This window comes from Dipodomys spectabilis, unplaced genomic scaffold (assembly GCF_019054845.1).
Source record: "Dipodomys spectabilis isolate Male_0828 unplaced genomic scaffold, ASM1905484v1 ptg000069l, whole genome shotgun sequence".
Taxonomy (NCBI): Eukaryota; Metazoa; Chordata; class Mammalia; order Rodentia; family Heteromyidae; genus Dipodomys; species Dipodomys spectabilis.
This window is the reverse complement of record NW_024870746.1, coordinates 15,915,514-15,940,790: the sequence shown is the minus strand read 5'-3', so window position 1 is coordinate 15,940,790 and position 25,277 is coordinate 15,915,514. Positions and strand designations below refer to the sequence as shown.

General features: G+C 40.9%; 1 protein-coding gene across 2 annotated transcripts in view; it reads right to left on the bottom strand.

Moving 5' to 3' along the window:
* Esrrg (estrogen related receptor gamma) overlaps positions 1–25,277 on the bottom strand; it is a 519,748-nt gene that overhangs the window by 395,168 nt on the left and 99,303 nt on the right. For both annotated transcript variants that reach the window (XM_042682338.1, XM_042682339.1), the window contains exon 2: positions 22,152–22,244. The gene's annotated coding sequence lies outside the window, so the exon portion shown is untranslated. The remainder of the gene's footprint in view (positions 1–22,151; positions 22,245–25,277) is intronic.

Genomic DNA, 25,277 nt, shown 5'->3' with positions numbered 1-25,277 from the left:
AGGCATCAAACTATGAAAATACTTGAAGAAAATGTACAGGCAATGAACAAACTCAATAACAAACTCAATGAACGTACTCGATGTCAATTTGTAAAGGTTGCCTATTATCAGACTCTTATGATAAGGCTTTCTTAAAAAGACAAAAACTAAAGGAAAAGACCAGCACCAGTGGCTAATCCTTGTTACTCAGGAGGTTGAGATCTGAGGATCATAATTCAAAGTGAACCCGGGCAGTAAAGTCCATGAGATTCTTATCTCCAATGAACTACTCAGAAAAAGCTGGAAGTGGTGCTGTGGCTCAAGTAATAGAGCACTAGCTTGAACAAAAAGTATCTCAGAGACAGTGCCCAGGCCCAGAGTTCAAGCCCAGGACTGGAAAAAAAAAAAAGAAAGAAGAAGAAAGAAGCAGAAAAAAGGCAGTGGAGGTAAAAGGTGGGACAAGAGTGAACAAATGTAATAGTGATACTCACTAGATACTATGTGGAAAATGAGCTGGATATTTTGTGGGTGGGGATGGGAGGGAAAAACTGGGAGAGAGGGCATGGTTCAAAAAAAGTTGTTCTCATTATTTACCTGGTTCACATCTACAATAACAATAAAATAAAATCAGATCCTACCAACAAAGAATGACATGGTAGCAACAAAAAGACCATTATTAATATTTTTCACACACACACACACAACTATGGAGACTGTGAAGGTAGAGTGGAAGGGTAATGACAGGAATGTATAGGGAAAGGGGAATGAATAAATGCAGGTTGGGATCTTTGGGGTAGAGAAACTATTCTTCTTGACACTGCATTATCAAGAGAGTGGAACGCTGAGGTAAACAGTGGGCTCTGGCAATAATGATGCATCACGGTAATGGTTCATTGCTTGTAAGGAATGTGCCGCTCTGCTTTGAGGACTGCTGGTGGGAAAAGGGTGAAACGTGAAGAGTATATGGTTTTGCTGTGAACTTAAAACTGTTGACAATAATTGTGTGTGTGTGTGTGTATTGTGTGTACAATAAGACCTCTCTTTGCTGTCATAAGCACCCTGTTGAAGTAGTTGGTAAGGTACAATACTGTAGACTCCACAATGTAGTGCATGATTGCAAAAGATGGGACCCAGTGCTCGGTGTCCGGGTTCCTCTCGTTCATCTGACCCAGCCATCTCTGGAAATCTGGATAAGCCATTTTCTACCCATTTGTGAAATAATAAGATTCAACTGATGGTCCCTATGGCCTCCTAAAATTGTTTTCTTTAAAATATTTTTATTTTTAAAGTATTTTTTATTTTGTGGTTTAACATTTTGCTATGAGATTTCTTTTAAAAGAGGTGGTAATCTAAGAGGAAGTCTTCCCAAATTTCTGTGATCAACTGGCTGTACTTTGGGCTTAAAATAAATATAGTAGAACAGTGTTCACTAAAAAGAAAAGATAATCTAGAAAAGTCAATGTAACATTCATTTAAAAGCTCTATATTGGAAGTCAGGAAATGTAAAAAAATCAGGGTAAGATCTGTGACCCCAGATATATTAATTAAACTCTGGACTTTATTAATCTATTAAATGAAGATAACGAAGCCTGCAGTGCTCTCTCACGGGCTACTTATGAACATTAAATGAATAGCAGGAATTCTGTAAACTGCAAACAGTATGACTGATAATACTTACAGATGTGGACATATATTTATCCCAGAATCAACTATAAATGTGTTTCCTTCTCTAATGTTTCCATTTCAGAATAAAAGTATTTGTGTCTAGCCACCCAGGAAACTCTGGGAATTAGCATTCCCTCACTTTGAAGATCACAAGGCGAGCCCCACAGGCTTATATGCTCTGGTTCCAAGGATTGGCTCATTCCTATTCATCTGCTGAGCAAAGGCTACTAGCTAGTCCCTCAGTAGACAAAATGCCATTCATATGGCCCTGATATCTTTACATTCAATTTGTCAAAATGTTAATCATTTTAGACACAGCACTTGGGTGGGGGGTCTGAGCTGAGAAATATCATTTTTCAAAGGCTTTGGTGGGGAGAAGAGGGGGAAGAGAACCTCTAATCCTATAGCTAGACAACCTGGCTAGAGCTGCAAAGCAGCTCTGAAATTTGAACACCAACGAGTATAAATCTGTTGCTAGGCTAACTGTCTCTGGTAAACAGTTTGCTTCTTTAATAACGTACAAATGCAGAATACACTCTTTTTATTCTTTACTTCAAGACTGCAAGGGAAAAAAACAAACAGACTATTACCATAGCAAGGCGCCTTCTCTAGAGATCAGAAAAGAGCAAGTCACATTCTACAGAATTAGATGCACAAGGAGGAGGAATATCATGTTACTCCACTACTACAGAGCTGACCTGGGTGTTAATTTGAATTTTAAGCAGAACCAAGTTTTTGCTCAAGTCCATCCCACCTGTCAATATATGGTAATATAACAAGATAATTACTTCCTCGTATTTCAAAATGCCAGACACCCAAGGAAGACTTCCAAGGAAAATGAACAGAGCCCCTGTATTAAATTGTATTCTAACAAATCTGAGACTGAGTATAGTATCGTTGGCATCTTGTTAAGATTATTCAGAAAAAATAGTGGCAGATGCCACATAAAACCTAAGGAAAGATAGAACTCCAGTACATGAGGGTTTTAGATATATTCTGAAGAGAATGTTTTACAGAAGCAAGCTGAAGCTGTAGATCACACATTCACGGCACAACATCTCCTTATTGGAAAATGCAAAGTTGAAATACAAGGTTATTTAAAGAAGGATGAGAGCAATGTGTGCTGGTAGATACCTATTATTTATTTTTGTGCAAAAGAGTTTGGATGCAAATTCTTCTTCAAAAATTACCTGTCCAAAATGGGTGTTGCTGGTTCACACCTCTAATCTTAGCTACTTGGGAAGCTGAGATCTGAGGATCATGGTTTGAAGCTAGCTTGGGCATCTATGAGACCCTGATCTCCAATTACGCAAAAGCTGGAAGTGAAGGTGTGGCTCAAGTGGTAGAGCACCAGCTTTGAGTGACAAAAAGCAAAGGGACAGCACCCAGACCCCAAGTTCAAGCCCCAGTACTGGCTCGGAAAGCAAACAAACAAACAAACAAAGACTGTAGAGGACTAAGTATTGAATCTAGTAAAGCAGACCGTTTCACAAAGGAAGAGTATGACTTAAACATTTCAAATACAGTCATTGAAGATATCAAAGAGAACTCAGAAGTGCACAGAAAACCTGATAATTGTTTTTCTTCCCTCCCTGGCTTGTGCTTCTTTCCTTCTCCTCTCTCTTTCTTCCCTCCATGTGTTTGTAAGTGTGTGTGTGTGTGTGTGTGTGTGTGTGTGTGTGTGTGTGCACATACAGGTAAACTGTTGTGTATCTACAATTGCTTGCTTTCAAATTCATTCTCAAGAATTACTGAAGAATATTTAATAATATGTATTCATCTTTCAAACTTATCATAAAAGAAGCATGATGGAATAGGCCATTAATGATGCACAGTGAGACCTCGATCACCTTATGGCAGTTTATAGGATTTGGAGAAATATATTAACAGGGTCCCTTCAAGCAAAGCTATGACATTTGTTACCTCATCAGCCTCCCTAGCTACAGGATTTTGAGACTATCCAGTAGAGAACTGGCTCTTTGCCAAGGACCTGTCCTGGACTGTGGAGGAGGCGGCAACGGGAAGAATTTGAGGGAAAAAAGTCATTATCATGGGTATCTAGCTCCTTGCATCTGATGTTTACCCCTTCAGTGTCTGAATTTCCTGGTGCTAAGGAAACAGTATGAAGTCTGAGCAAGGCAGGAGGTTCCCAGGCAGCCAAAAAAAACCACATTCAAATCCCAGGTGTGACCTCTAGTCCATAGGTTTCCTTCTAATCCGCTGTTGCATTTGAAAACTGAACTTGAAGCTGCAAAGGGTACCCTGAATGGTCCAGGGAGCACATGACCTGGAATCCAAACATTCCAAAGGCATCATTAAAGAAAACCACAGCTGATCAGATGGCTCCAATTTGATAAGAAAGACCCTATGCATACATACTTGTCCACCATCAGGTTTAGGGGAAGAGGAGTGTTGCAAATAAGACTCTATTCTCTCTGTCTCTGCTCTTTGTCTCTTAATCACCAGGTGATTGTGACTTACTTTATTTACTTGTTCATTTATTTATGTACTTATTTATTGCTTGTACTAGGGCTTGAACTTAGGGCCTAAGTACTGTCCCTTAGCTTTTTCACTCAAGGCTTGAGCCATAGTTCCACTTGCAGCTTTTTGGTAGGTAATTAGAAATAGGAGTTTCACAGGCTTTCCTGTTATTATTTGATTCTAACTGTGATTCCTAGTTCTCAGCCTATAGGACTATAGGGGAAGCCATTGGAGCTCTACTTGTGGTGACTTTTGCCATGCATGTTCCACTCATGCATGAGGATGGTGACACTTCGATCTCAGAGTGACATCTATTAAATTATTTATGTCTCCCTCCCCAAGAGTTTCCCATCTTCCCAAGAGCGAACAACTAGTTCTCACAATGAGCTCCAATGTCCAGCACGCCTGCCCTATTATTATCACTGACCCTGGCTGTTTTTCTCTCCCTACTGCTCCTCCTATCTTTGCAGACTCCTTTCTGAGGACCAGGACTTAATTTTGCTTTTGATTCTTCCCCAAACCAGAACCCCCTAGCGTTTCACTCACTGCCTTCAAGTCTCTTCTCCTACTTCCCTGCTTGCTGGGGCTTTTCTACTCATCTCACATAGAAATTGTGACCTTTTAGGCCAGGAATGAGAGTCTACGCCTGTGGTCCCAGCTATGTGGGCGTGGTAAATAGGAGAACTGCATTCCAGGATGCTCCCAGTCAAAAATGCAATCTCTATCAAGAGAAACTAAACCAAAAAAGGGATGAGGGCAGGGCTCAAGTAGGAAAGGGTCTCTATAGCAAGTGTGAGGCCTTGAGCTCAATCCCCATAAACAGAGAGAGAAAGAGACATAACCAGAGAGAAAGAGAATGCAGCTTCACCCTACTACTTTCCCTCTGTAATAACACTGGCTGACCATCTTCCAATGCAGCTAATACTTTAAAATAGATATTCCTTCCAGTGGAATAGAAATTTCAAGAAGATAGGAGTTTATATTGATTATTTTATTCCTTGCTCTTCTGTTTGTTTGTTTTCTGGTACGGTAGCTTGAACTCAGGTCTTGATGCTTACTTGGATTTCTTACTTTCAACTGGTGATTTACACAAGTCTCTAGTCCATCTTGTTACTAGAGATGAAATCTCCTGGACTTTTCTGCTTGGGCTAACTCTGGACTTCAGTCCTCAAGATTCCAATCTCCTGAGTAGTTAGGATGACAGGTATGAGCCACCAAGGCCTGGCTTCCCTGCTTAGGCCTTTAAGGCAGAGTCTGCCTCTTAACATGGCTCAATAAGTATCTATGGGATAAAGAGATGTGTTGTAAGGTATCAAATGATACGTTATCTATAAACAGCGCTGTGCTTGACATGTGGAAGGACCTTAATAAATTTCAGCCATTAATTTACCAGGATGTCTAAAAACCAAAAACAACATGCTCATCTTTGAAACAGTAGGTAGTGCGTGGTTGCTACTTTGGGTCATTGAACAGTGGGACTGGCCATGGTGTTATGCCTAGGAATGGAAAGCCACTGTTTTGTGTCTGCAAGATCCAGTCCCAGGCACAGATTCATCCCTGCCTTCGGCAGGAAAGGAGCTAAGTGAAGCTCAGCTGGTCCCTTGCTTTGATCTCAGAGATGAAGTAGCCATAGCATTACTCAAACCATTGCATAAAATTAAACGTAAAAGGAGACACCATGGCTTCTCCTAGGCTTGATGATTGTTCTACCTCCAGAATACATTGTTCAGCTGATACCTGCCTTCTTTTCTTTAGCTTACAGGTAGGCACTAGCCAGAGAAAATGCAGTGTGCGGCTCCCCCCAGCAAGCAGGTGGACCAGTCTCCTGAGATGGGGCGAGCCACACATTTCACCATAGTGGAAATGTACAGGGAAGGAGACAGTCTACTGTTGATTCATTGGGCAGAATTATTGCAGCGAGAAGGTTAGTGAGTCCACAGGAAATGCACACTGCCATCACGTTCATCCTCTAATCCTAGTTACAAGATTTCAGCTTTGGTTGTGGAGGGAAAGTCAAGGGCAGAATGGTAAGGAACTAGCTTGTCTTAGAGAAGGACCCAAGGGAACCAGAACAGGACTCTGGGTGACTAACCATTTCCTACAACCATACAACAACACACAAACCCTCCCAGCCAGCATGCCAGTGCATTTTTTCCCCTTCACCATCACACACTTTTTGCCATGGTAAGAGCCACACTGCCGCATGTAACATACAAGCATTTGACACCCTATCCCCATCCTTAAGCCCCTGCTCCGCCCCCTTCACGGCCTGTACTCTGTATATTTGGTGTCACTGTTTATTAAAGATAACTAATGCCCTAAGTCTTTATTTACTTCTGTTTATTGCTATTTTAGCAAGAGTCACCAGAGAGCAGCTATGCGTCTGGTCCACTCGGGCACTTTAATCACTGTTAGTAGGTAAAATCATCTGTGACACCTAATCCAAAAAGCAGATTATATTTATTTTGGCTACAGTGGCTTGCAATTCGTTAAAATCAACAAAGCCTTTTTATTAGCCCCCTGCTGATGTCCTAAAAACAGACATTTCAAGGGTCTCAAAGCTCTGTGAGCCACATAGGCAGCCAAGCTAATTCTGACAGATTCACAGTGCCATTCTTAACACAAAATCTTATTAAACCAACAAACAAGAAACAGAACCCCTCCGCTCGCCTACAAAAGCTTAATTAACATGCCTAAACTCCAAAATCAAAATCCTAGCGGCAAAGCTTCCTGAATGTGGAAACCAAACAAACACGGGGAATCGTGTCATTAGTTAAGCAAGATTTACCAAAAACTGGGGCTTTCTTTTTGTTGTTGTTGTTTTCTTTTCTTTCTCCGAACGTGGGAAAGGATTAGGCATTAGAACCACAGTGCCAGTTACTAAATACTTCTGCTTGGTCATTCTTGGCCTTCAAAACCTGGGGCTGCAATTAACTGGGCTGTTGGGTGGAGCCAATAAATCCACTGAGCTGAGAATCAAGATCTTACTTCTTCCAGGGGTCGCCCGAGATTGTAAACAGCTGTACCAGTTTTTAAATGCACCGCACTATTCTTATACTACCCTTTTTCTCCAATTCTCCTGCACACAATCATGCCACAGAATGTCAATTTTTTTTTTCAGGCACAGTGCTCTTCAATTGCTACCATCTGGCTGTCCATCCTACCAGAAGGGCCTTTTTAACACTGCCTTCGGTTTTAGGGCGCAGTGTCAGGAATGAGGCATTCCAGGAAAGATGTTCACAGAGGTGACTCAGGCATCACCACACCATAGGCAGCAGCCATAATTAATGAATGTATCCAAAAGGTCTACTCAAGGAGCAAAGAAGGTAGACAATGATTTATGTTTACCTAAGGGGCCAGATTATTTAGCTTTGCAACGGCTTTCCAAATGAGGGAGCCCAGAAATATGCAGAAAGGGTACTGTCCCTCTCCAAACCCAGAGTAATTCCAAAAGAGTGAACGTGCAGATGTAGAAATAAAGGATATAACAGAAAAGTCTTCCATCTCTCCCATCTCCCCCTCCAAAGCGCTGATTGGAAAGCTGCAGTGATTAGTGTGTTTCTGCCACTGCTACTGAAATGGAATTACTTGTTTGTCCCACCCACCCCCACCCCAACATAATCCAGAATGTTGTCAAGGACGATTACCAGATGATACTTCACCCGAGTCCCTATCCTAACATGCAGATTTCCACTGGCTGGAAGGGAAAGCCTGAAAGCAATGATTCACTTGCTTCTTAAGTACGCACATACGTACTCAGCATACTGGACTGTCTCTGAGACAAAAAGTCCAGCTCCCTGCCACAGGGACCTCTCTGTCCAGCAGTCCCTTCCGTCCGTACTTTGGCTCCTTCTGGTTCATTCCATAAGCGAAAGAGCTGTCTGTTCAAGCAGATCATAAAATCCAGGCTAGGGCTGGGAAGGTGGCTCAGTGGTAGAGTGCTTGCCTTGCATGCCTGAGGCCCTGGGTTCGATTCCTCAGCACCACATTAGCAAAAAGAAAAAAGCCGGAAGTGATGCTGTGGCTCAAGTGGTAGAGTGCTAGCCTTGAGCTGAAGAGCTGAGGGACAGCGCCCAGGCCCAGAGTTCAGGCCCCACGACCGGACCCCCCCCCAAAAAAAAATAAAAATAAAAAATAAAATAAAATAAAATCTAGACTAGGAGCAAAAAATCCACATACCAAGCCTCTCTCAAGTCAGAGTTTTGTCTACAGGGAAAAGGGAGCCCACATCTGATATCCAAGTTGCCGTTTTGGCTCTCCATCATTAAAACTATTGTTGCTATGGCAATCCAAAGAGCATTGCTAAATATGTGAAAGGCTAACATCATGGCTTTTGGTTGTTGTTGTTAGTATTGACATAGTTTGAAGTTTACTTATACTGAGGTAGAAATATGACTGGGGCAAACAGCAAGGCCACATCCGGGGAAATGAGAAATTCTCTAACTCCAGGTATACCTAAGGTAGTTTTGCACATTGTTCCTCATCCTCTAGCTGCCCCCACTCAGCTGGTAACTAAAGGGGGTTTTCTTCCTTAAGTAGATTTATAGCAGGTTCTCACATCCTGAAGTTCCCTGGGTCTCACCTCTAACATGACCCAAGGATTATTATTCTGCAATGGGTCATCGCTTTTCTGAGCTACTTGATCAGGCAACAGGGACTACCCACAATTCTCGTGGAGGCAAAGAAAGTGGAGTAAGGGAAAGACGAGGTCTCTGTCAGTCACCTTATTGTCACAGCCATCCTGGCTTCTAACCAGGTGGTCAGGGCTGTCCACCCAACTTTAGAGGCCTAGAGGTAAGACCAGCCATCCTTTGAATTGCAGATAGACCATGTTGTTTAGACCCAGAGGGGATATGTAAGTGTATCATGTTATTTAGACCAAGAGAAGATGTACAAATGCAGTGTGTAGTTTAGCCCCAGGGAAGGCCTGCTCCCAGTGCCTTTGTATATGTTGGACTTTGTCTGTACCCAAACATATGTTTTTTGTTTTTAAAAGTGTGGGACAAGTTCTGTTCTGGGCTGCAGATCTTTGTGACCGGAGTCCAATCTGCAGAGTCTGGCCCTTCAATAAAGACTACCAATTCAATCTCTCAGTATGTGGCATCTCTGTATCTCAATTCACCTTACAATAAAAGAATCCACTTTGGTTTGGGACTTCAACAGGACAAAGAGCTAGTGTTGTTATAGGTTACCCTATAAATACGTTGATACAAGCTCAGCGGTCACCATGAGGAAGAGCTAACTTTCTACCTTTTTATAAGATGATGGTCAAATACAGGAGAACACAGTCTGAGGTTTCTGTGTTCTCTGCTGTGTGTGTGTGTGTGTGTGTGTGTGTGTGTGTGTGTGTGTGTGTGTGTGTGTGTGTGTGTGTGTGTGTGTGTGTGTGTGTGTGTGTGTGTGTGTGTGTGCCACTTGTGTGTCTTTTCCTAGTTCATTGAAAGTAGACCTGCTGTTCAATGACCAAGATCCCTTCAGGAGAAAACAATCTAAACCAAGAAGAAAAAAGGCCACACAAGCTATTTTTCACTTCCACCATTCAGCCAACACTGAAATCCAGTACACCTTCACTAATTATGAGACAGATTAAGGAATCAGTGGAGACCCAAGAGGCTCTGTGGCACTTGGAGAGTGCCCTGCCCTGCCTTCGCACGGATCTGGACACATTTGAAAGCAGCCATACAGATGAATTTGGCCAGGTGCTCTGAGAGATGTGACATGTAAAATACAGGGTCAGAGAGGCAGAATATGTGTTTCCTGGCCTAGTCTCCCCCGAAATCAGCTATCCAGGACATAACTAATGGCCTAGGACACAGCTAGCTTCCTTACCAGGAAAACTGAGAACATCCAGAGAAAAGAATGATGATGGTAGAGTCATGCGGCTCTGATACCCCTTGAATCCAACCAAACATCACATGGTGTTCTAATGTGTATGTGGCAAGAGGAGGGGAGGAAATTATGGTTATTTCTTGCATTTTAGTTTTGGACCAAAAAACAAAAAAGAAAAGAAAGTAGCCATAGAAACGTCAACGTACCAGCTACTTTTTTTTTTTTTTATTGTTTTCCTCTTCATCATCACCTTTTTTTTCTTTTTTTGAGGACATAGTACTTTCTGCAATAGTTTAGAGACAGGAAGCAAAAATAAGTACAATGTTTTATTTAATGCTGAGGACAGTAGCTCAAGATGTTGAAAGAAGCATATAATATTTCCCCTGAGGGATCTGAAGGCAGCTGTGTAGGTGACAAAATGGCCTGGAGGATTGAGGTAGAGAAGGTAGCTTTTCATCTGATCAAAAGAGCAGTAGTGGAATTCTGAATGCTGAATGCATAAGAACAGCCCAACAGAACCCTCATCATCCCACAGAGCCCCCTGTTCTATTTCATGGACACTATGTCTCCCTGGAATACAACTTGTTGGGAGACTAGTGTCTGGAGAAAAAGTCTTTTAAAAAAAGAAAGCTTTCACCAGATGTTTAGGAATGGCAACTGCTTCTTTTTAATTCCAAAAACAATCCGAGCCATAACCTGTGAGTTCTACTCTCTGATAACTAAGCAAAATCGAATACTGTTCCTCCCATTTTCTAGACACTTTCCTCTTTCTAAGTACATGAATAGTGTATAGACACTCTTCAAAGGCTGGAGTTTTCTCTTTTGTAGCAAAATGGCAAGAGCCTATGGGAGCGTGATGCCTGGGGCTATGTTCCTTTCTGCTTAGAAGCCACCTGCTAATCACGTGCAAGCAATAACAGACTACAAGGGAGGCAGCCCAGAGAGGGCCCCTCACCACCCAGAAGGGCAAGGATTAAGTTGAAACAAAGCAAAGGAGACTTTCTTGGCCTGGGGGAGCTCTGCCAAGTGACCAGTGAGAATCTCCCCAAGGATGGATTCAAGGGGCTGAGAAGCAGCAGCTAAAGATCAGAGGCAACTTGAAATGGGCCAACGTGCTGAACGTCTGAAGCAGAAAGAAAGAAAAAAGGAAATTAAGACTTCCAAAAAGACAATACAATCTCCGAACTACCAATGTCCTGGGATGTTACCGACTCTGCCTGTAGGCCGAGCAGCTGAGATTGCTGGGTCTGGCATGCTATGGGCTCCACACCACTGGATTCTCTCAGATATAGGGTGCGCTTTCTCACGATGCCACACTTGATTTTAGCACTCTGAGCTGAGGCCTTAGGAAAAACGTACAAGACAATTCAAGCTTGTTAAAGGTTTAGAATCAGACATTAATCAAGATGTCTATAAGGGATAAGTGCTTAATCCAGTTCCGTCCTTAACTGAGAGAATGCAGGCACATGGGAAATTATCATGAGGTGAACCCCGATGGCTCCTTTCAGAGGATCCAAATGAGTCCAAAAAACAAGAAGAAAGTCTTGGTACCCAGTGTTGGTTGTGAAACCATTCTTCATAATGTTACCAACTATAGTAACAACAGGTCCTGGGGGAAGATTGATTGGCATTGCCGCTCTATCTTCCCTTATACCTACTGGTGGAATGTCTGCTTTCACTGTAGGCCAACTCCCCATTCTCCTCTACTTTTAATCACCTCTTGCCCCCAGTGCCTCTACTTAGATAATAATGTTTAAATTCTTTCTGTTCCTTCTCTTCCATCCTATTCTTCCATTTCAGTAAGAAGGGAAGGGAAAATGGATTGAGTGTCTCTCAATCTCTGTCCTCAGTATCTACTATCATTTGAAGTTCATGGTCCTTATTTTATTACCTTTTTCATGTTAGCCCATTGTGTCCCAATTGGATTATTTCTCCAGTCTCCTATTTCTCCATATTTCTGGACATGGCTGGTGACTTCGCCAAGCACAGACATGATTTCCCCTGGTCTATCTCTTCTCCTTTATGGGAATCTACTAGCCTATGTCTGACCATACTCCAGGTTACTAGATTATGGAGTGAGTTATGTATTTTACTATTTTTAAATAATACATACTTGTGAAATAATCCACTTGTCCATCAGTAAGTTATTGGGGAAAATTGTGGTATATCTACACACAAAATGGATTATTATTTCACCTTAACAGAGGCAAGATATTTATATAATGCAAGCCTTGAAAGCATTATGCTCAGCATTATGAATATTATCTGGCTCCACTTATATGAAGTTCCTATAGTAGCCAAACTCATCGAGACAGAGAGTAGAATGGTGGATGCCAGGGGTTAAGGGGGGAAAGAAATGGGTTTCACAGGTATAGAGTTTCAGTTTGAGAAAGTAACAAAGGTTTGCAGATAGGTGTTGGTAATATCTACTTGACAATGCAAATGGCCTCAGTGCCAGTGAACTGTGTTCTTAGAAATAGAGAATGTAGTAAAGTTTCTCACCTAAAGAAAAGGAAAATACTAGGGAAAACAATCAGCCCCCTAAATCTTCATGTAAATGTCTGAATCATACCTAAATCAAATCTGATTGTTTTAGAGAAAGCATGTCAGGCACTATCAACAATTTCAGTGCAAATGTATTACCTAAAATGTCCCTCCCTCCCTGTTTCCTTTGCTCTTTTTCTCCTTCCAGTCCTTCTTCCTTTCTGAAACATTTATTGCACAACTGCTGAGCCTGGCTCAGGCCTAGAAGATGAGACTCAACAAGAGCATCAAGATGAGAAAGGGGACGGTTAGGGTACAACATTATATCCCATTAAAGGTTACAGATAAGAAATTACTGTTTGTAATCCTGTGTGTGTGTGTTTGTGTGTGTGTGTGACTGTGTGTCTGTCTCTGTGTATACACAGGGATGGGAAAGAGGCCATACTTGGAGAAATTTGAATAGGAGTTAGGTAAAGCCCCAGGAGTACACAAAAGAACATTTCAGATAGTAATATAAGGCTCAGGTGTCACTGCGGTTCTGACTTAGCTGAAGCTTTGAAAGGTAGACCCAGGGTAGGCCATGGAAAGCCTAAGAGGTGACATTAAGCCTTTTTAGACCTTTATCCTCGAAAGTTGAGTGAGACTACTGAACTCAAGTTTCCCTTCTTCCCCATGATGTCATTCCGTTATAAAGATGCTAAACCTGGGATCTCTTTTCAAGCCCAGGTGCCTTGCCAGTAGTGTCAGGAGCCCCTCCGCATGCTCTTAGGGCCTGTATCTGATCCACACACCCCAAAATCTCCACCCACCTCCTCATATCACCCTTACCTCATCCACATTGCCCACCTTACGGCTTCCCTGGCAACTCTCCTCTCTGAGTCTAGCTGTGACCCCTCACCTCTGTCCTCACTTCAGAGACAGAGACATTCTGTCCAGTTCATCATGTAATCTTCCTTTCTGACTCACATCCCCTTTTTCTGACTCACTTCTTCTTTTCCACACTCATCCTTCTTTTTTCTTTGCCTCCTTTAAGCTCTCTTCTAACCTCTTCTCTCAGGTCTCTTCTGGATCCATATTTCTCTTTGATCCTCAAGTACTAAAGAAGATGTGAATTTGGCTCACTACCAACACATCCTATCTTCCACTTTGCCCTTTGACATGAAGATCAAGTGAAAGACATATTCATGGCCTTGTAAGAGGTGCTTTTTTTTCTGAGATGCATTGCCTCCTAACTGGGGTCCTTGAATTAAAGGCTAGGCATCCTAGACTCTTCCATTTTCCATCGTGTCCTATATCCTTCCTGAGTCATGCTCTCCTGCAGTCATTTTGCAGCCATCCTGGATCCAGAAAGGACAGGATGACCTTCCAAGCATCCAGGACCAATCCTCAGACAATTGGATTGTCAGCCCACCTGATGCCACATCTGCCCACCTCGACCGTACCTGTGAGTTGAGACTGTTTCAACTTTGCATAACTTCAACTCTACTTCCAATTTTACCTACTTAGCCTCTTAAGACAACTGTCTATCACCCTAAGACAGCTGAAGATGTACTGAAGTGTTATCTTCCCATGGCTGCCACATAACAAATCTCTTTTCTCTACCCTTTACCATGTCTATTTGTTATGTAGAGGTGAGTAGAAGAACCTGACATGTGGTATTGTGGAGTTTAGACCTGAGATCTAAACACCTTCCTCTCACCTGCACATTCCTACACTCATTTCCTTCTAATATTTATTTAGAAATACTCTCTTCTTAAGACACAACCTCTTATTTTCAGAGGTCACATTTTCCATTTTGAGTACTTACTCTGTGTACCCCCTCTCTGACCTTATTGTTGCTATAAATGGCTCTCCGTATCTAGAGATGGATTTGGTCTTCAAAACTTTGTTAGGATGACAGGACTTCACTCTGGTAAAGACATGAGATGTACTAAGAAATATGAGTTCTCTCTCCAGAAATTCCAAACTAGCTAAAAAAAAAGGGGGGGGGGGTAGTACATAATACTTTGCTCTTAAGGGCTGAGTTGTAAATGGTTCCAGCATACTTTTTCCTCTAGACAGAGGAAAAGGGGAAGTAGATATCAGGAGGATTGTGGTTCAAGGTCAGCCCAGGCAAAAAGTTCAATAAACCTCCTCTCAGCAAAGAGTGGTGAGCATGGTGGTAGAGTACATGCCTGTTATCCCATCTATGTGGGAAGCATCAGTAGGAGGACCCAAGTCCAGTCCTGGACAGGCATAAAATAGCTAAAGCAAAATGGACTCAAGATGTGGCTCAAGTGGAAAATTGCCTGCCCAGCAAGCATGAAGCCAAACCCTATTACAGTACCATCAAAACAACAACAACAACAAAGCAAATAAGAAAACACCACAGACCAGACAAATCTGCCCAAAGGAAATGTGTAAATCAACACTTAAACAGCAAGCCTGACAAGGGGTTGTGGAAGAAGTCTCAAACAGAATCAACTGCAAGTGGCAGTTAGAACCTTCAAGTCTCACAATGATTGCCCTGAGACAGGCAGACTCCAGACAAGACGTCAAAGAGCAATGATGCTTCATGCCAAATCTCTCTGCTTCTTATTTCTCCTCAAATTATCTATCTTGTGGGCTGGGAAGGTGACTCAGTGGTAGAGTGATTGACTTACATGCATGAGGCACTGGGTTCAATTCCTCAGCACCACATAGGCGTAAAAAGCCAGAAGTGGTGCTGTGGCTCAAGTGGTAGAGCACTAGCCTTGAGCTGAAGAGCTGAGGGACAGCATCCAGGCCCAGAGTTCAGGCCCCACAATTGACCAAAAAATAATACTATAGTCCTATCTTGTATATATCTTTACCCTTATCATTCATCATTTTTCGCGTTGGGAAAGGATGGGTCAAGGGGAGTCATTTTGGAACCTCATAGAGACCCAGCAACCTGCTAGTTTTGCCCACCTGAAAACCAAGCTTACCCATATCTCAGTTTTTCCTGGGTTATGTCAGTTTCCTGGCCTAATGATTCACTGTGCCTCCTCTCACCTACAAAACACGTCAATCTGGACAATAATTGATATGGTCACCATTACAAAATTTCTCCACAGCCTGCCATATGGATAAGTAGCAACTTCTTCCTCAGTTTTCCTTCGCAATATGGTTCTTTATGTCTTTCTTATTCTCTGTTCCCTGTCTACTGTTTTGGCTCCTTTCTGGTGTCTTGCTTTTCTTCCTAAACCCTAGTTTTCCTAAAAATCTTTGCCTGGGTCATCCCTGTAAGCTTTCAACTTGTCTACCGATAACAATAGTACTTTTTTCTTCTCCAGGCAAATGGACAAGTGCAGAGTCATCTTTGAGATTCCTCATCACTTCAAATCCTGTCACAACTGAACCTTTCTGGACCTCCCAAATGCTACACTATTCACCCAGTGTCTCAGAGAATCTCTGAATAGTGAGGTGATTAGCAATTGTCAGTTTCTTTGCTGAGTGGCAGTACAGCAGGTAGAGTTTCAAGGTGGGACTTCCTGCATTTAAACCAAGCTCCTTTACTGGACCAAAGCACTGAACTTCTCTTAAGTCATCTGCACCACCTTTGAAATCAGATAATAGCAACTGCTTTTGTAGGGCAATTTCCAGTATTACATGATTTATTTGATTTAAAGTACTCTAAGACTATGGAGGACATAGAAAATATTATAGAAGCACTGGGTGCCATTACACATTTCAAGTTCACTGTAACAAATATACAAGATTATGTACTATCTAGTGATATCTTGGTCAACTACAGGCATCATGTAACTTGGTGGTGGTACTTTCTAAGTCCATATAAAGGGGATGAAAAAATGTTATGGTTCATGTGATGTAGCCATCACAGAATTTTAGAGCAATGTACTACTCACATCTGTGGTAATGATGGTGGGACCATGTTATCTGTATGCAAGTCTATAACATAGATTGTGCACAGTATATAATACTTGATGATGCTGATAACACTAATAACAATGACTTTATTGTTCTATGTATTAATCATATTTATTTTTATCATTACTGTAAAGTATATCCTGTTTTATACAAAAGGATGTTTACTGTGAAACAATTTGTAATGAAGTGTTCACTGGCAGCAAACTCGTGCCCTTCTTGTTTACCATATCTCTTGAGTGCATTACCTAGCCAGATGGAAAGAGAGAACCCCATTTGCCTTTTCTTTACCAAACTCTGTCAGCATGTTTGGCACACACCTTGTATTTAGCACTTCAATGTTATTGTTTTTTTACTCACTACTGATTATTTTGTTTATCCTCATTTCCCTCAACTCCAACTTAAATCATTTTATGCCACAGATTATAAACTGAGGCAGAATGGTAAGCATGCAGATTATATACTCAAGACACAGTTGATATTTTATCCAAATCTTAGCACAAGAAAAGTTCACCACACAGGAAGCACTCAGTAATTACTGGTAAGTGGAAGAGCTTAGGTGTCTTTATAGAAAAACTAAAGCTCCACTAATTCTGTGATTAATATCAAGGTAGGTAAAATATCAAAGAAAACTTGAATTTTTCTCCTACTTTCCCACTCACCACAGAACACCTTCACCCAAAAACCATACACATGTACACAGGACACATACACACAAACACACACACACACAATTGATTGATCGATTGATTGATCAATCCATTCAATACAGAACAGCAGCACCCAACCCCCCACCCCCACATACAGTGGAACAATTGATCAAACAATCAATCCATCCTTCAATGGTTATTAACTGACTGTCCTATAATATAACACAATGTCAACATTGTCTACCTGGTGACAACATCACCATAGTCTATACATTTAGGGCTCAATTGAATAAGACTATTCCATGGGGACATGACAACCACCTGAGGTGTCCCTTAAAAGTTGTGGAATATACACAACTCTGAACATGCTTCCAATCGGAGGTTCCCAACACCCTGACTTCACCTGATTGAATTAGTTTGCTAGAGCAACTCATAGAACTCAAAGAACTATGGTGTCCAGTTTATTGTTTAAATAATGAATATCACAAAATACATCAGTGAATTGTAAATAGAATACAAGTGAGTTGTAAAAAAAGAAGTAGGGAAAAAATATGGAAAGGACTGAGCTTCCATCTTCTCTGGTGTCCAGCCTTCCTAGAACCAAGTGAGTGCTGCCCAGACTACAGGCTATGAACACTGTGGTTCATGTGTTTTCAAAGAAACTGACTCTGTGTGTGTGTGTGTGTGTGTGTGTGTGTGTGTGTGTGTGTGTGTGTGTCTGTGTCTGTGTCTGTGTCTGTGTGCGTGGATGCATGTGCACGTGTGGGTATATGCTTATCCTTGGGCTTGAACTCATGGTTCTGTCCCTTTGCTGAAGGCTAGTGCTCTACCACTTGAGCCACACCTCCACTTCCAGCATTCTGCTGCTTAATTGGGAATAAGAGTCTCAGGGATTTTTCTACCTGGGTTGGCTTTACCCCATGACCCTCTGATTTCAGCCACCTGAGTAGCTAGATTATAGATGTGAACCACCAGCACCTGGATGAATGGGAAATATGTTGAAAGTTCCAATCTTAAAATCATGGCTTGCTATTTATGATGACTTTCTCCCATTCAGAAGATTAAGGGAAGAGAGAAAGAAGGAGAGTGGGAAGAAGAGAGAGAGAGAGACAGACAGAGAGACAGAGACAGACAGAGAGAGTACACAAAGTAGAGTAAAAGACACTTCAGTCCCATCACACAGGAAATTCCAGGGATTATGAGGTCCATGTCAGAGATGGAGGACAAAAGCCAAATATATGTATATATATATATTGGCTGAATATATATTCCTTATCATAAATCACAATATCTTAGTCATTTTTGGTTTCCTATACTATATGTCAATAACTGTAATGAAATATGATAAGGGCAAAAAACAGTTGGGGTATCATTTCTTTAAAAATGTATTTTCTGTGCAAGGGGTTTCCATTTACCATGTCGATTTATGTGCACATTGCATTTTGATCCATGTCATCTTCTCCATTATTCTCTCTCTTTGGCATCTATCCTATCTCCACTCATCTCTTCAAGTTTCCTAATTCCATTTTCACATATGTGTATTGAGTATGGTGACTACATTTACCCACCATTCCTCTTTCCATTTGTCTTTCACCCCCCTTGTTGCCTCCACCCACCTCAACAAAACATGTTTCAGCCTCCTGGTATTGGTATTGTTAAACTGCCTGTTAATTGTTCAAAAGGATTACACCATGAAAATCTACACCTGCATAACCTGCACACACCAACTTAAGTCTGTTTGATTGTGTGTATACGCATATTGCCATCTATGTGTTTTATATACATGATTTTAAAGTATATATACTAGATATAACTTCCATATATAGAGAAAACAGGTGCCCTTTATTTCTCTCAACCTGACTCACTTCACTCAAAATGATTTTTGCAGGTTTATCCATTTCTCTGAAAATAACACATCATTCTTTCTGATGGATGAATAAAATTTCATTGGATGTGGGGGGAGTGATGAGTGTACATTTTCTTCTTTTATTTGTTGGCTAAACAGCAGCTGAGCTGTTTCTACAATTTAGCTTTTGTGACTAGGGCTGCCATAAACATGAATGTGCAGATGCCTTTATTATATCCTGTGCATGTCAGGGTATCCTTCTTAGCAGGGAGATGAAGTAAATATCTTCTACCAGGGCTCTCATGCACAAACTCATTGACATTAAGAGGATAAGGTGGTTGATGAGTTCATTACTGTAAGAGTGAATATTTGGAACTTCCCGCTGTCACATTTTTAGAGAATTTGGAAATAAAATATATACACATGTATGCCATATATACACACATATGTGTATAAGTAAAAGTATATGCTAAATCATACACTTAATGAAATGGATGTTTCAATGCCAAGTGTGATGGTTATGATCTGATTAACTTCAGTAGAAATAGTAGTACTTAGAGACCACATTGTCTTACTCCTGCTTACTCTGATTTCAGACATTACTTGGCTTTCATGGACCTTGAGAAAAGGTAAGGAGTGTAAGGGGCGGGGACATTAGCAAGAAAAATCTAATGTGCTGCATGTTCCCATGGAAATTTTGGCTGACACTGTAATGGTCAATGTTAAGCATCAATGGGAAAGCATATGGCCTACATTTCAGGATCAAAATTGCCCTATCATATCCTTTAGTAAATCAGAGAAGGAATTTCCAGTCATCATTGTTCAAACCCATTTGTATTCCCTGGGCATGTACCTAGAGGCAGAAATATACAGAGGCATTCTGAAAGTCTCCTGATGTATCCACCCTGTAGATTAGCCACTCACAAGCTGCAGAATTGTATGAATGACACTTACTCATTTAATTGGCACTTCTATCTGCCCCAAGATAGAAGCATATTTTTAGACAATATGTTTAGTAAAAATAAATAAGTAAATAATTTGACATTTGGCCCTACACAGCCAGCATTAAGCTTTCTGCTAAACACTTAGTCATAAAGAAATAGAATTGACAAAGACATTAAAGATAGAAACAATAAAAATAGTCAGGAAGGGCAGGAAAGGGGATTGCCAAGCTAGTCTTGTCTCAGTTTGCAAAAAGGTTATTAAAATACCAATGATACAAAAATAGAAATTGGACCATTTTTTTTTTAAAGCAAGAGAATAAACTCCTCCTGGACTTTGTAAGAAGCGTAGCTTAAAGGTTCCATTGATTAGTTGATAAGTTGGCTGGTGAATGATTAGTGGATTCGTCAGAAAGGTGTGAATTAGTTACTAGGGCTCTGCCTCCTATGAATAAAATGTGGAGTCTTCTCCCACCCTCTGTGACAGATGATATCTGTTTTCTGCTGTGAGTTTGAATTTAAGAGCCACTGAAGCTCAGCAACAGTATATTCTGGCTCAAATGAGCTGAAAATTGCATTCAATTTGAATTTCAAAAATGGAGGGGAGGAAGGGGTGGAAAAAAAAACCCTCTGCACCCATCAAGTATCCACACTTTCCAACTACTTCCTGCTGCGTAGTTGCATTTTGCCAGGCTGGGGACCTGAAACCCAGGATGTGTTGCAGGGGAAAAAGCATCGCTGGATCCCTGCCCAGTCTGAGTTTAAAAATAAACTTTTAATAGTCAGGATCAAAGCAAACCTCACTTTTACGCACATGCATAATGCAGAATGCGACCCACCAAAGAAATAGATTTATCTTTCCCAAACTCACACTGGCCTACTTCCCCTCCCCCTGTCCCTTATTTTCTCGGGAGGTGATAAAGGTGAAGGAAATTTCCCTGGGAAATAGAAAGTCAATTCTTTTCTAAATGAAAATGAACCCCCATGCCCCTCTCACTTAAAACCCTCCCTCCTTGTTGCTAGATCTGCTTCCTTCACCTGCCTCTCATTTCCCAGCAGATGTGTTCTTCAAAAGTTGAGTGAGCGGCCATTGATTTTTCAAATCAAATCATACGTTAAATGCTCTAAGAGAATCGGTTATTTAAGGTAATCTTGTGATAAATTATTTTATCAAAGCCAAGCTATTTTTAGTGTACGAATTATCACCCCTTCACGCAATGGCTCTTGTGTGCCTGGATTTAAAGCCTTTCTAAGTTTTCTTAAAGCAGAGGACACCTGTAGTTTTGAACAAGTAGACTTAAGTACCAGCAATATTTAAAACCGTGCCGATGCTACACAAAACGGCAGGTGACATCCCAGAATCATGTAATGAAATGATTTGGGACCAGAACCCTATTTTAGGATAGTGTGAACTAAAGAAACAGGGTGAATACCACATTCATTCCCGTCTCCTTCTCCTACTGCCTCAATTATTCTCAATTTACAAATTAAGCAACTAGAGGGCCATGAAAAAGGTAAGTCTGCTTGCAGAGTGCCACCTTTCACGCTGAAGTAGGATCTGCTAAATATTGTTCCCAAATCTTCTGGTCTCCAGAGGACTCAGCATCATTGAGAAGTACCCCCTGAACAGGGACTCCTGGACAGTGCTCTATCTAACACAGCAGTGGACACACAGGGTAACTAATGAATCTCTGCTCCTGCCCTAGAGGGGTGAAGGATACTTAGCTTTCCTGAATTCTAGCATTACAAGCCCAGACAGTCTCAACCAAAAGAATCCTCTTAGTGGTTACCACCAGCTCCTGGATTCAAATTAATGGGATGGTAACCAGGTTATGTAGGCATTTCATGATTTCAAAACTGAAGTGAACACTCCACTCAACTCTGAGGTGTTCTTAGGAAGAACTGGGGATTTGATCTGTCACTAAAGATACACCAAATTCGGAGAAACTAGAATCAGAAAGAGAGGACTTCTTAAGCACAAGACATAAAAGAATATTTTACTTCCTGTACTTCACCCAAATGATAAGAATTAAGAAATAAGTCTGATATTGACAACTATGGCTTACTTGTGAGCATAGCAAATTGATAGAAACAAGGGCAAAACCTTTCAACAGGAACCACATGGTTACTGCCACCCAGAAACTCAGTGAAGTACAATTCGTCAATCATTATATCCCAGGAAACACTCTTGGAGGGCATTGCAAACGATGAGTTTGCATTTTAAAAGGCAGAATGAGGAAAGCATTAGAGCATCTTCATTCACATTACTAAGGCCACTCTTGCCAGTCCAACACAGATGGACAATGGAACCAAGGGGCCATTTCTCCAACAATGTATGCCACATAGGTTTACAAACGTTAATATCTCCTGCTGTTACAGGGAGCCACTTACCTTTCAAACTGCAACAACGTAAGTGTAGAGTATTTTTCTTACATCTTCATAATTTAAGATTGTTTCATTGATGAACCAGTTAAGTGGTCAGCTCTATTCATTTATGTGGCGTGAGCAAGGGTCCAACCCAAAAACGGAAAGAAAAAAAAAGTGAGGTCAATTTTCTTGGTGACTTCCAGGTAATAGAGTTAAACACACATTAATGGCTATAACTTAAGTATGCCCTGTCTTTAGCAAGTCTTTGATTGCCATATTCAAACACATACACACACACACACACACACAACTCAGGGCTGTATTAATACTGACATGAAGGTAAAGTTCTCCTTTTTATTTTTAAGTTTTCTTCCTTCTCAGCTTCAGCAGATTTATTGATCTTCCGCTCCCCTCTTATTTATAGCCAACACACCGGTTACGGTTTCAAAGCATTTCCCATTACAACACCCATTTATAACTTTAGAACAAAGAATTCTAAGACCAATGGACTTACTTCACATTAGTCTCCTAATGTACACATTTCTCCAAATATGATGGGTTTGTTTCTTATTTCTCCCATCCCCAGAAACAACGAAAGGGACTTGGTAGAAAGGTAAAAGTTTTCTAACTTTTTTTTTCCGTATCTCCACAGTAGGATTCAACCTAACACTCATCCATATGGTTTTAGGTAGAATGGCCAGCAAAAGAAATTGCTAGGCTGAAACCTCAGGAAATTGCTGATATTCTATTGATTTTGACCAAGAAGACCAGCAATTTCACATGACTCCATACTTCTCAGATCATCTTCCTCAGGTACAAAGGTTATTGAGAACGACATAGCAACCTTCTGTTCCTCCAGGAGAATGGCAGTTCAGGGATGAAGAGGAGAAAAGGATGTGACCAATGGGTGACTATGATGTCCATGGGTGACTGTGATTGGTGCATGCTTTAGTACAATGTATTACATAAAAAGATGTGGGCAGGCCTGGGAAGGTGGCTCAGTGGTAGAGTGCTTGCCTTGCATGCATGAGGCCCTGGGTTCAAATCCTCAGCACCACATAAGCAGAAAAAGCCGGAAGTGGCTTAAGTGGTAGAGTGCTAGCCTTGAGCTGAAGAGCTGAGGGACAGCACCCAGGCCCAGAGTTCAGGCCCCGTGACTGGCAAAAAATAAAAAAATAAAAGATGTGGGCAAATTAATCCAACAGGTAGCACCAGGCCACTCCTTAAGGTATGAATGTAGTTATGTGCAGACTTCTAAGAGAGTAAACATTTCAAAGATCTATTGTCATTAGGAAGATCTATTGTCATTAGGAAGAGCTCAGAGGAGCAGATTCACTAAGGCTTTCAGACAATCTATTCACTAAGACACCCTTCAAGCCCCTAGCTTTCACCCTTTTCTTTCACAAATGGAATTATAAGTCAAATGCTTGACAACAACCAGGAAGGAGAAAGATTGAGATTTCCATCGTGATGCTACAAAAAAAATACTAGCTAGAACCCTACTGTGACAATTATTTGCTTTAAGAGTAAAGAGAAGCAGTTGGAGTTTGAGAAAACACAGGGATGCTGTTAAAATAAGTGTTCGCAGAGTGTATGAGGTGAAGATCAACTTAAGACCAAAAATGGAGGTTGCTAGTATGAAGTGGAATTCGACTGGATTTTGAATGGACAAAGAAGTGGGTTCATACAGAAAACTGGAGGATGTATTCAGTTTAGTCATGAATAATGAGACAGAAGGCAGGATGACTCAAATGTGAGAATCCAACCCTATTCATTTTCTAGGATTATTTTCTAGGATTATTATTCATAGGAGTCATATTCAGAAGCTGTAATTTGTATAAATGTAAAAAAGAATTAAGTATAAAGTGTTAAGAATAAAACCACCCAACTGACACAACATAGTTAAAGCCAGAGAGGCACTAAGTTAGGTTGTTAGTAACTTTACTAAAGAAAGGACTTAAGTGGCATAAGAGAAAAGATTTGAGTCAACCAGAATTCTGAAGGCACTGATTTTCAACAGTTAGGTTGCTGTCTGAGTGATCCTGCCACTGTTCATGACACTATAGATTTGTCAAACTTCTCTGTTGAAGTTGATGAAAATTTAAAATAATGTTAGTATTTTAGTACCATTGGTTTCTAGAAGTGCTTCTCTGATTCCATACACACATTTCTTAGAGCAGAGACATTCAGCTTAGGAATGTGAGCATTTGCTGGTGGAAATAAAATAGTGGAGCATTGAAAGAGTATATGGACTTAGTTCCTCTTGCTCTATTATCCCCACTTTTTGAAATGTAGTATTCATTTCTCCATATTAATACATTTTAAGTGACAACAAGCAATCCATGTGGAATTTTTTTTAATTCAATACTCTAGATAATTCACTGAAGAATAGGAAACAAACAAGACCACTCTCTAGAAGTTTAGTTACAGTCTGGAAGAAAGTTTGTGGGTAACTTAGAAAACTTATTCCTGCTTATATCATTAAAAAAAAAAACACAACTAAATGCAATGGACCGAATTACAACCAACCAGTTGTAAACCATCAAGTAGAATACAACTATGTTACAAGCTAAGAATTGGCTATCCCCAATTGTTTATTGAGATAGGACATAGAAATTGACCACAAACAATTCCAAGGTGAAAAACTCTCAGGTACAATGGCTTGGACACTGCAGTGCCCAATGAACAATAACATTCTACCTCAGCTATGACATATGAGGTTAAATAGGAAGTTGCCCCTGGTTTTCTGTCATAACTCAGAAAAAAATATTTGTGTAGGAAAATTCAGCTCCTTAAATGACCTTCATCAATGGATATGGGTTAAAGCAGCATGATTCATACCACCTCAACTACAACTACCACCACCACCTTCTGTAGCTTCTATCTACTACAGATGTCTCCTTAGAGGGGAGTTCATCCTTCTACCTTCTGAGAGTACAAAAGGTCTGTCCTCAAGTCCCAAGTTGGTTCTAAATATGGAAATTCCAATAAAAAGAGAAGCCAGTTAGCACATCACAGTTTCAAAACATAGCAGCATGGAAAGAACCATTCATAGCATGTTAATCCTCGAGATATCTCATGATGTAGTCCAAAGCCCTAGGAAATACAGCTTAAAGATGAGTCACCTATAGTCTGCGTGCACTCAGGTAC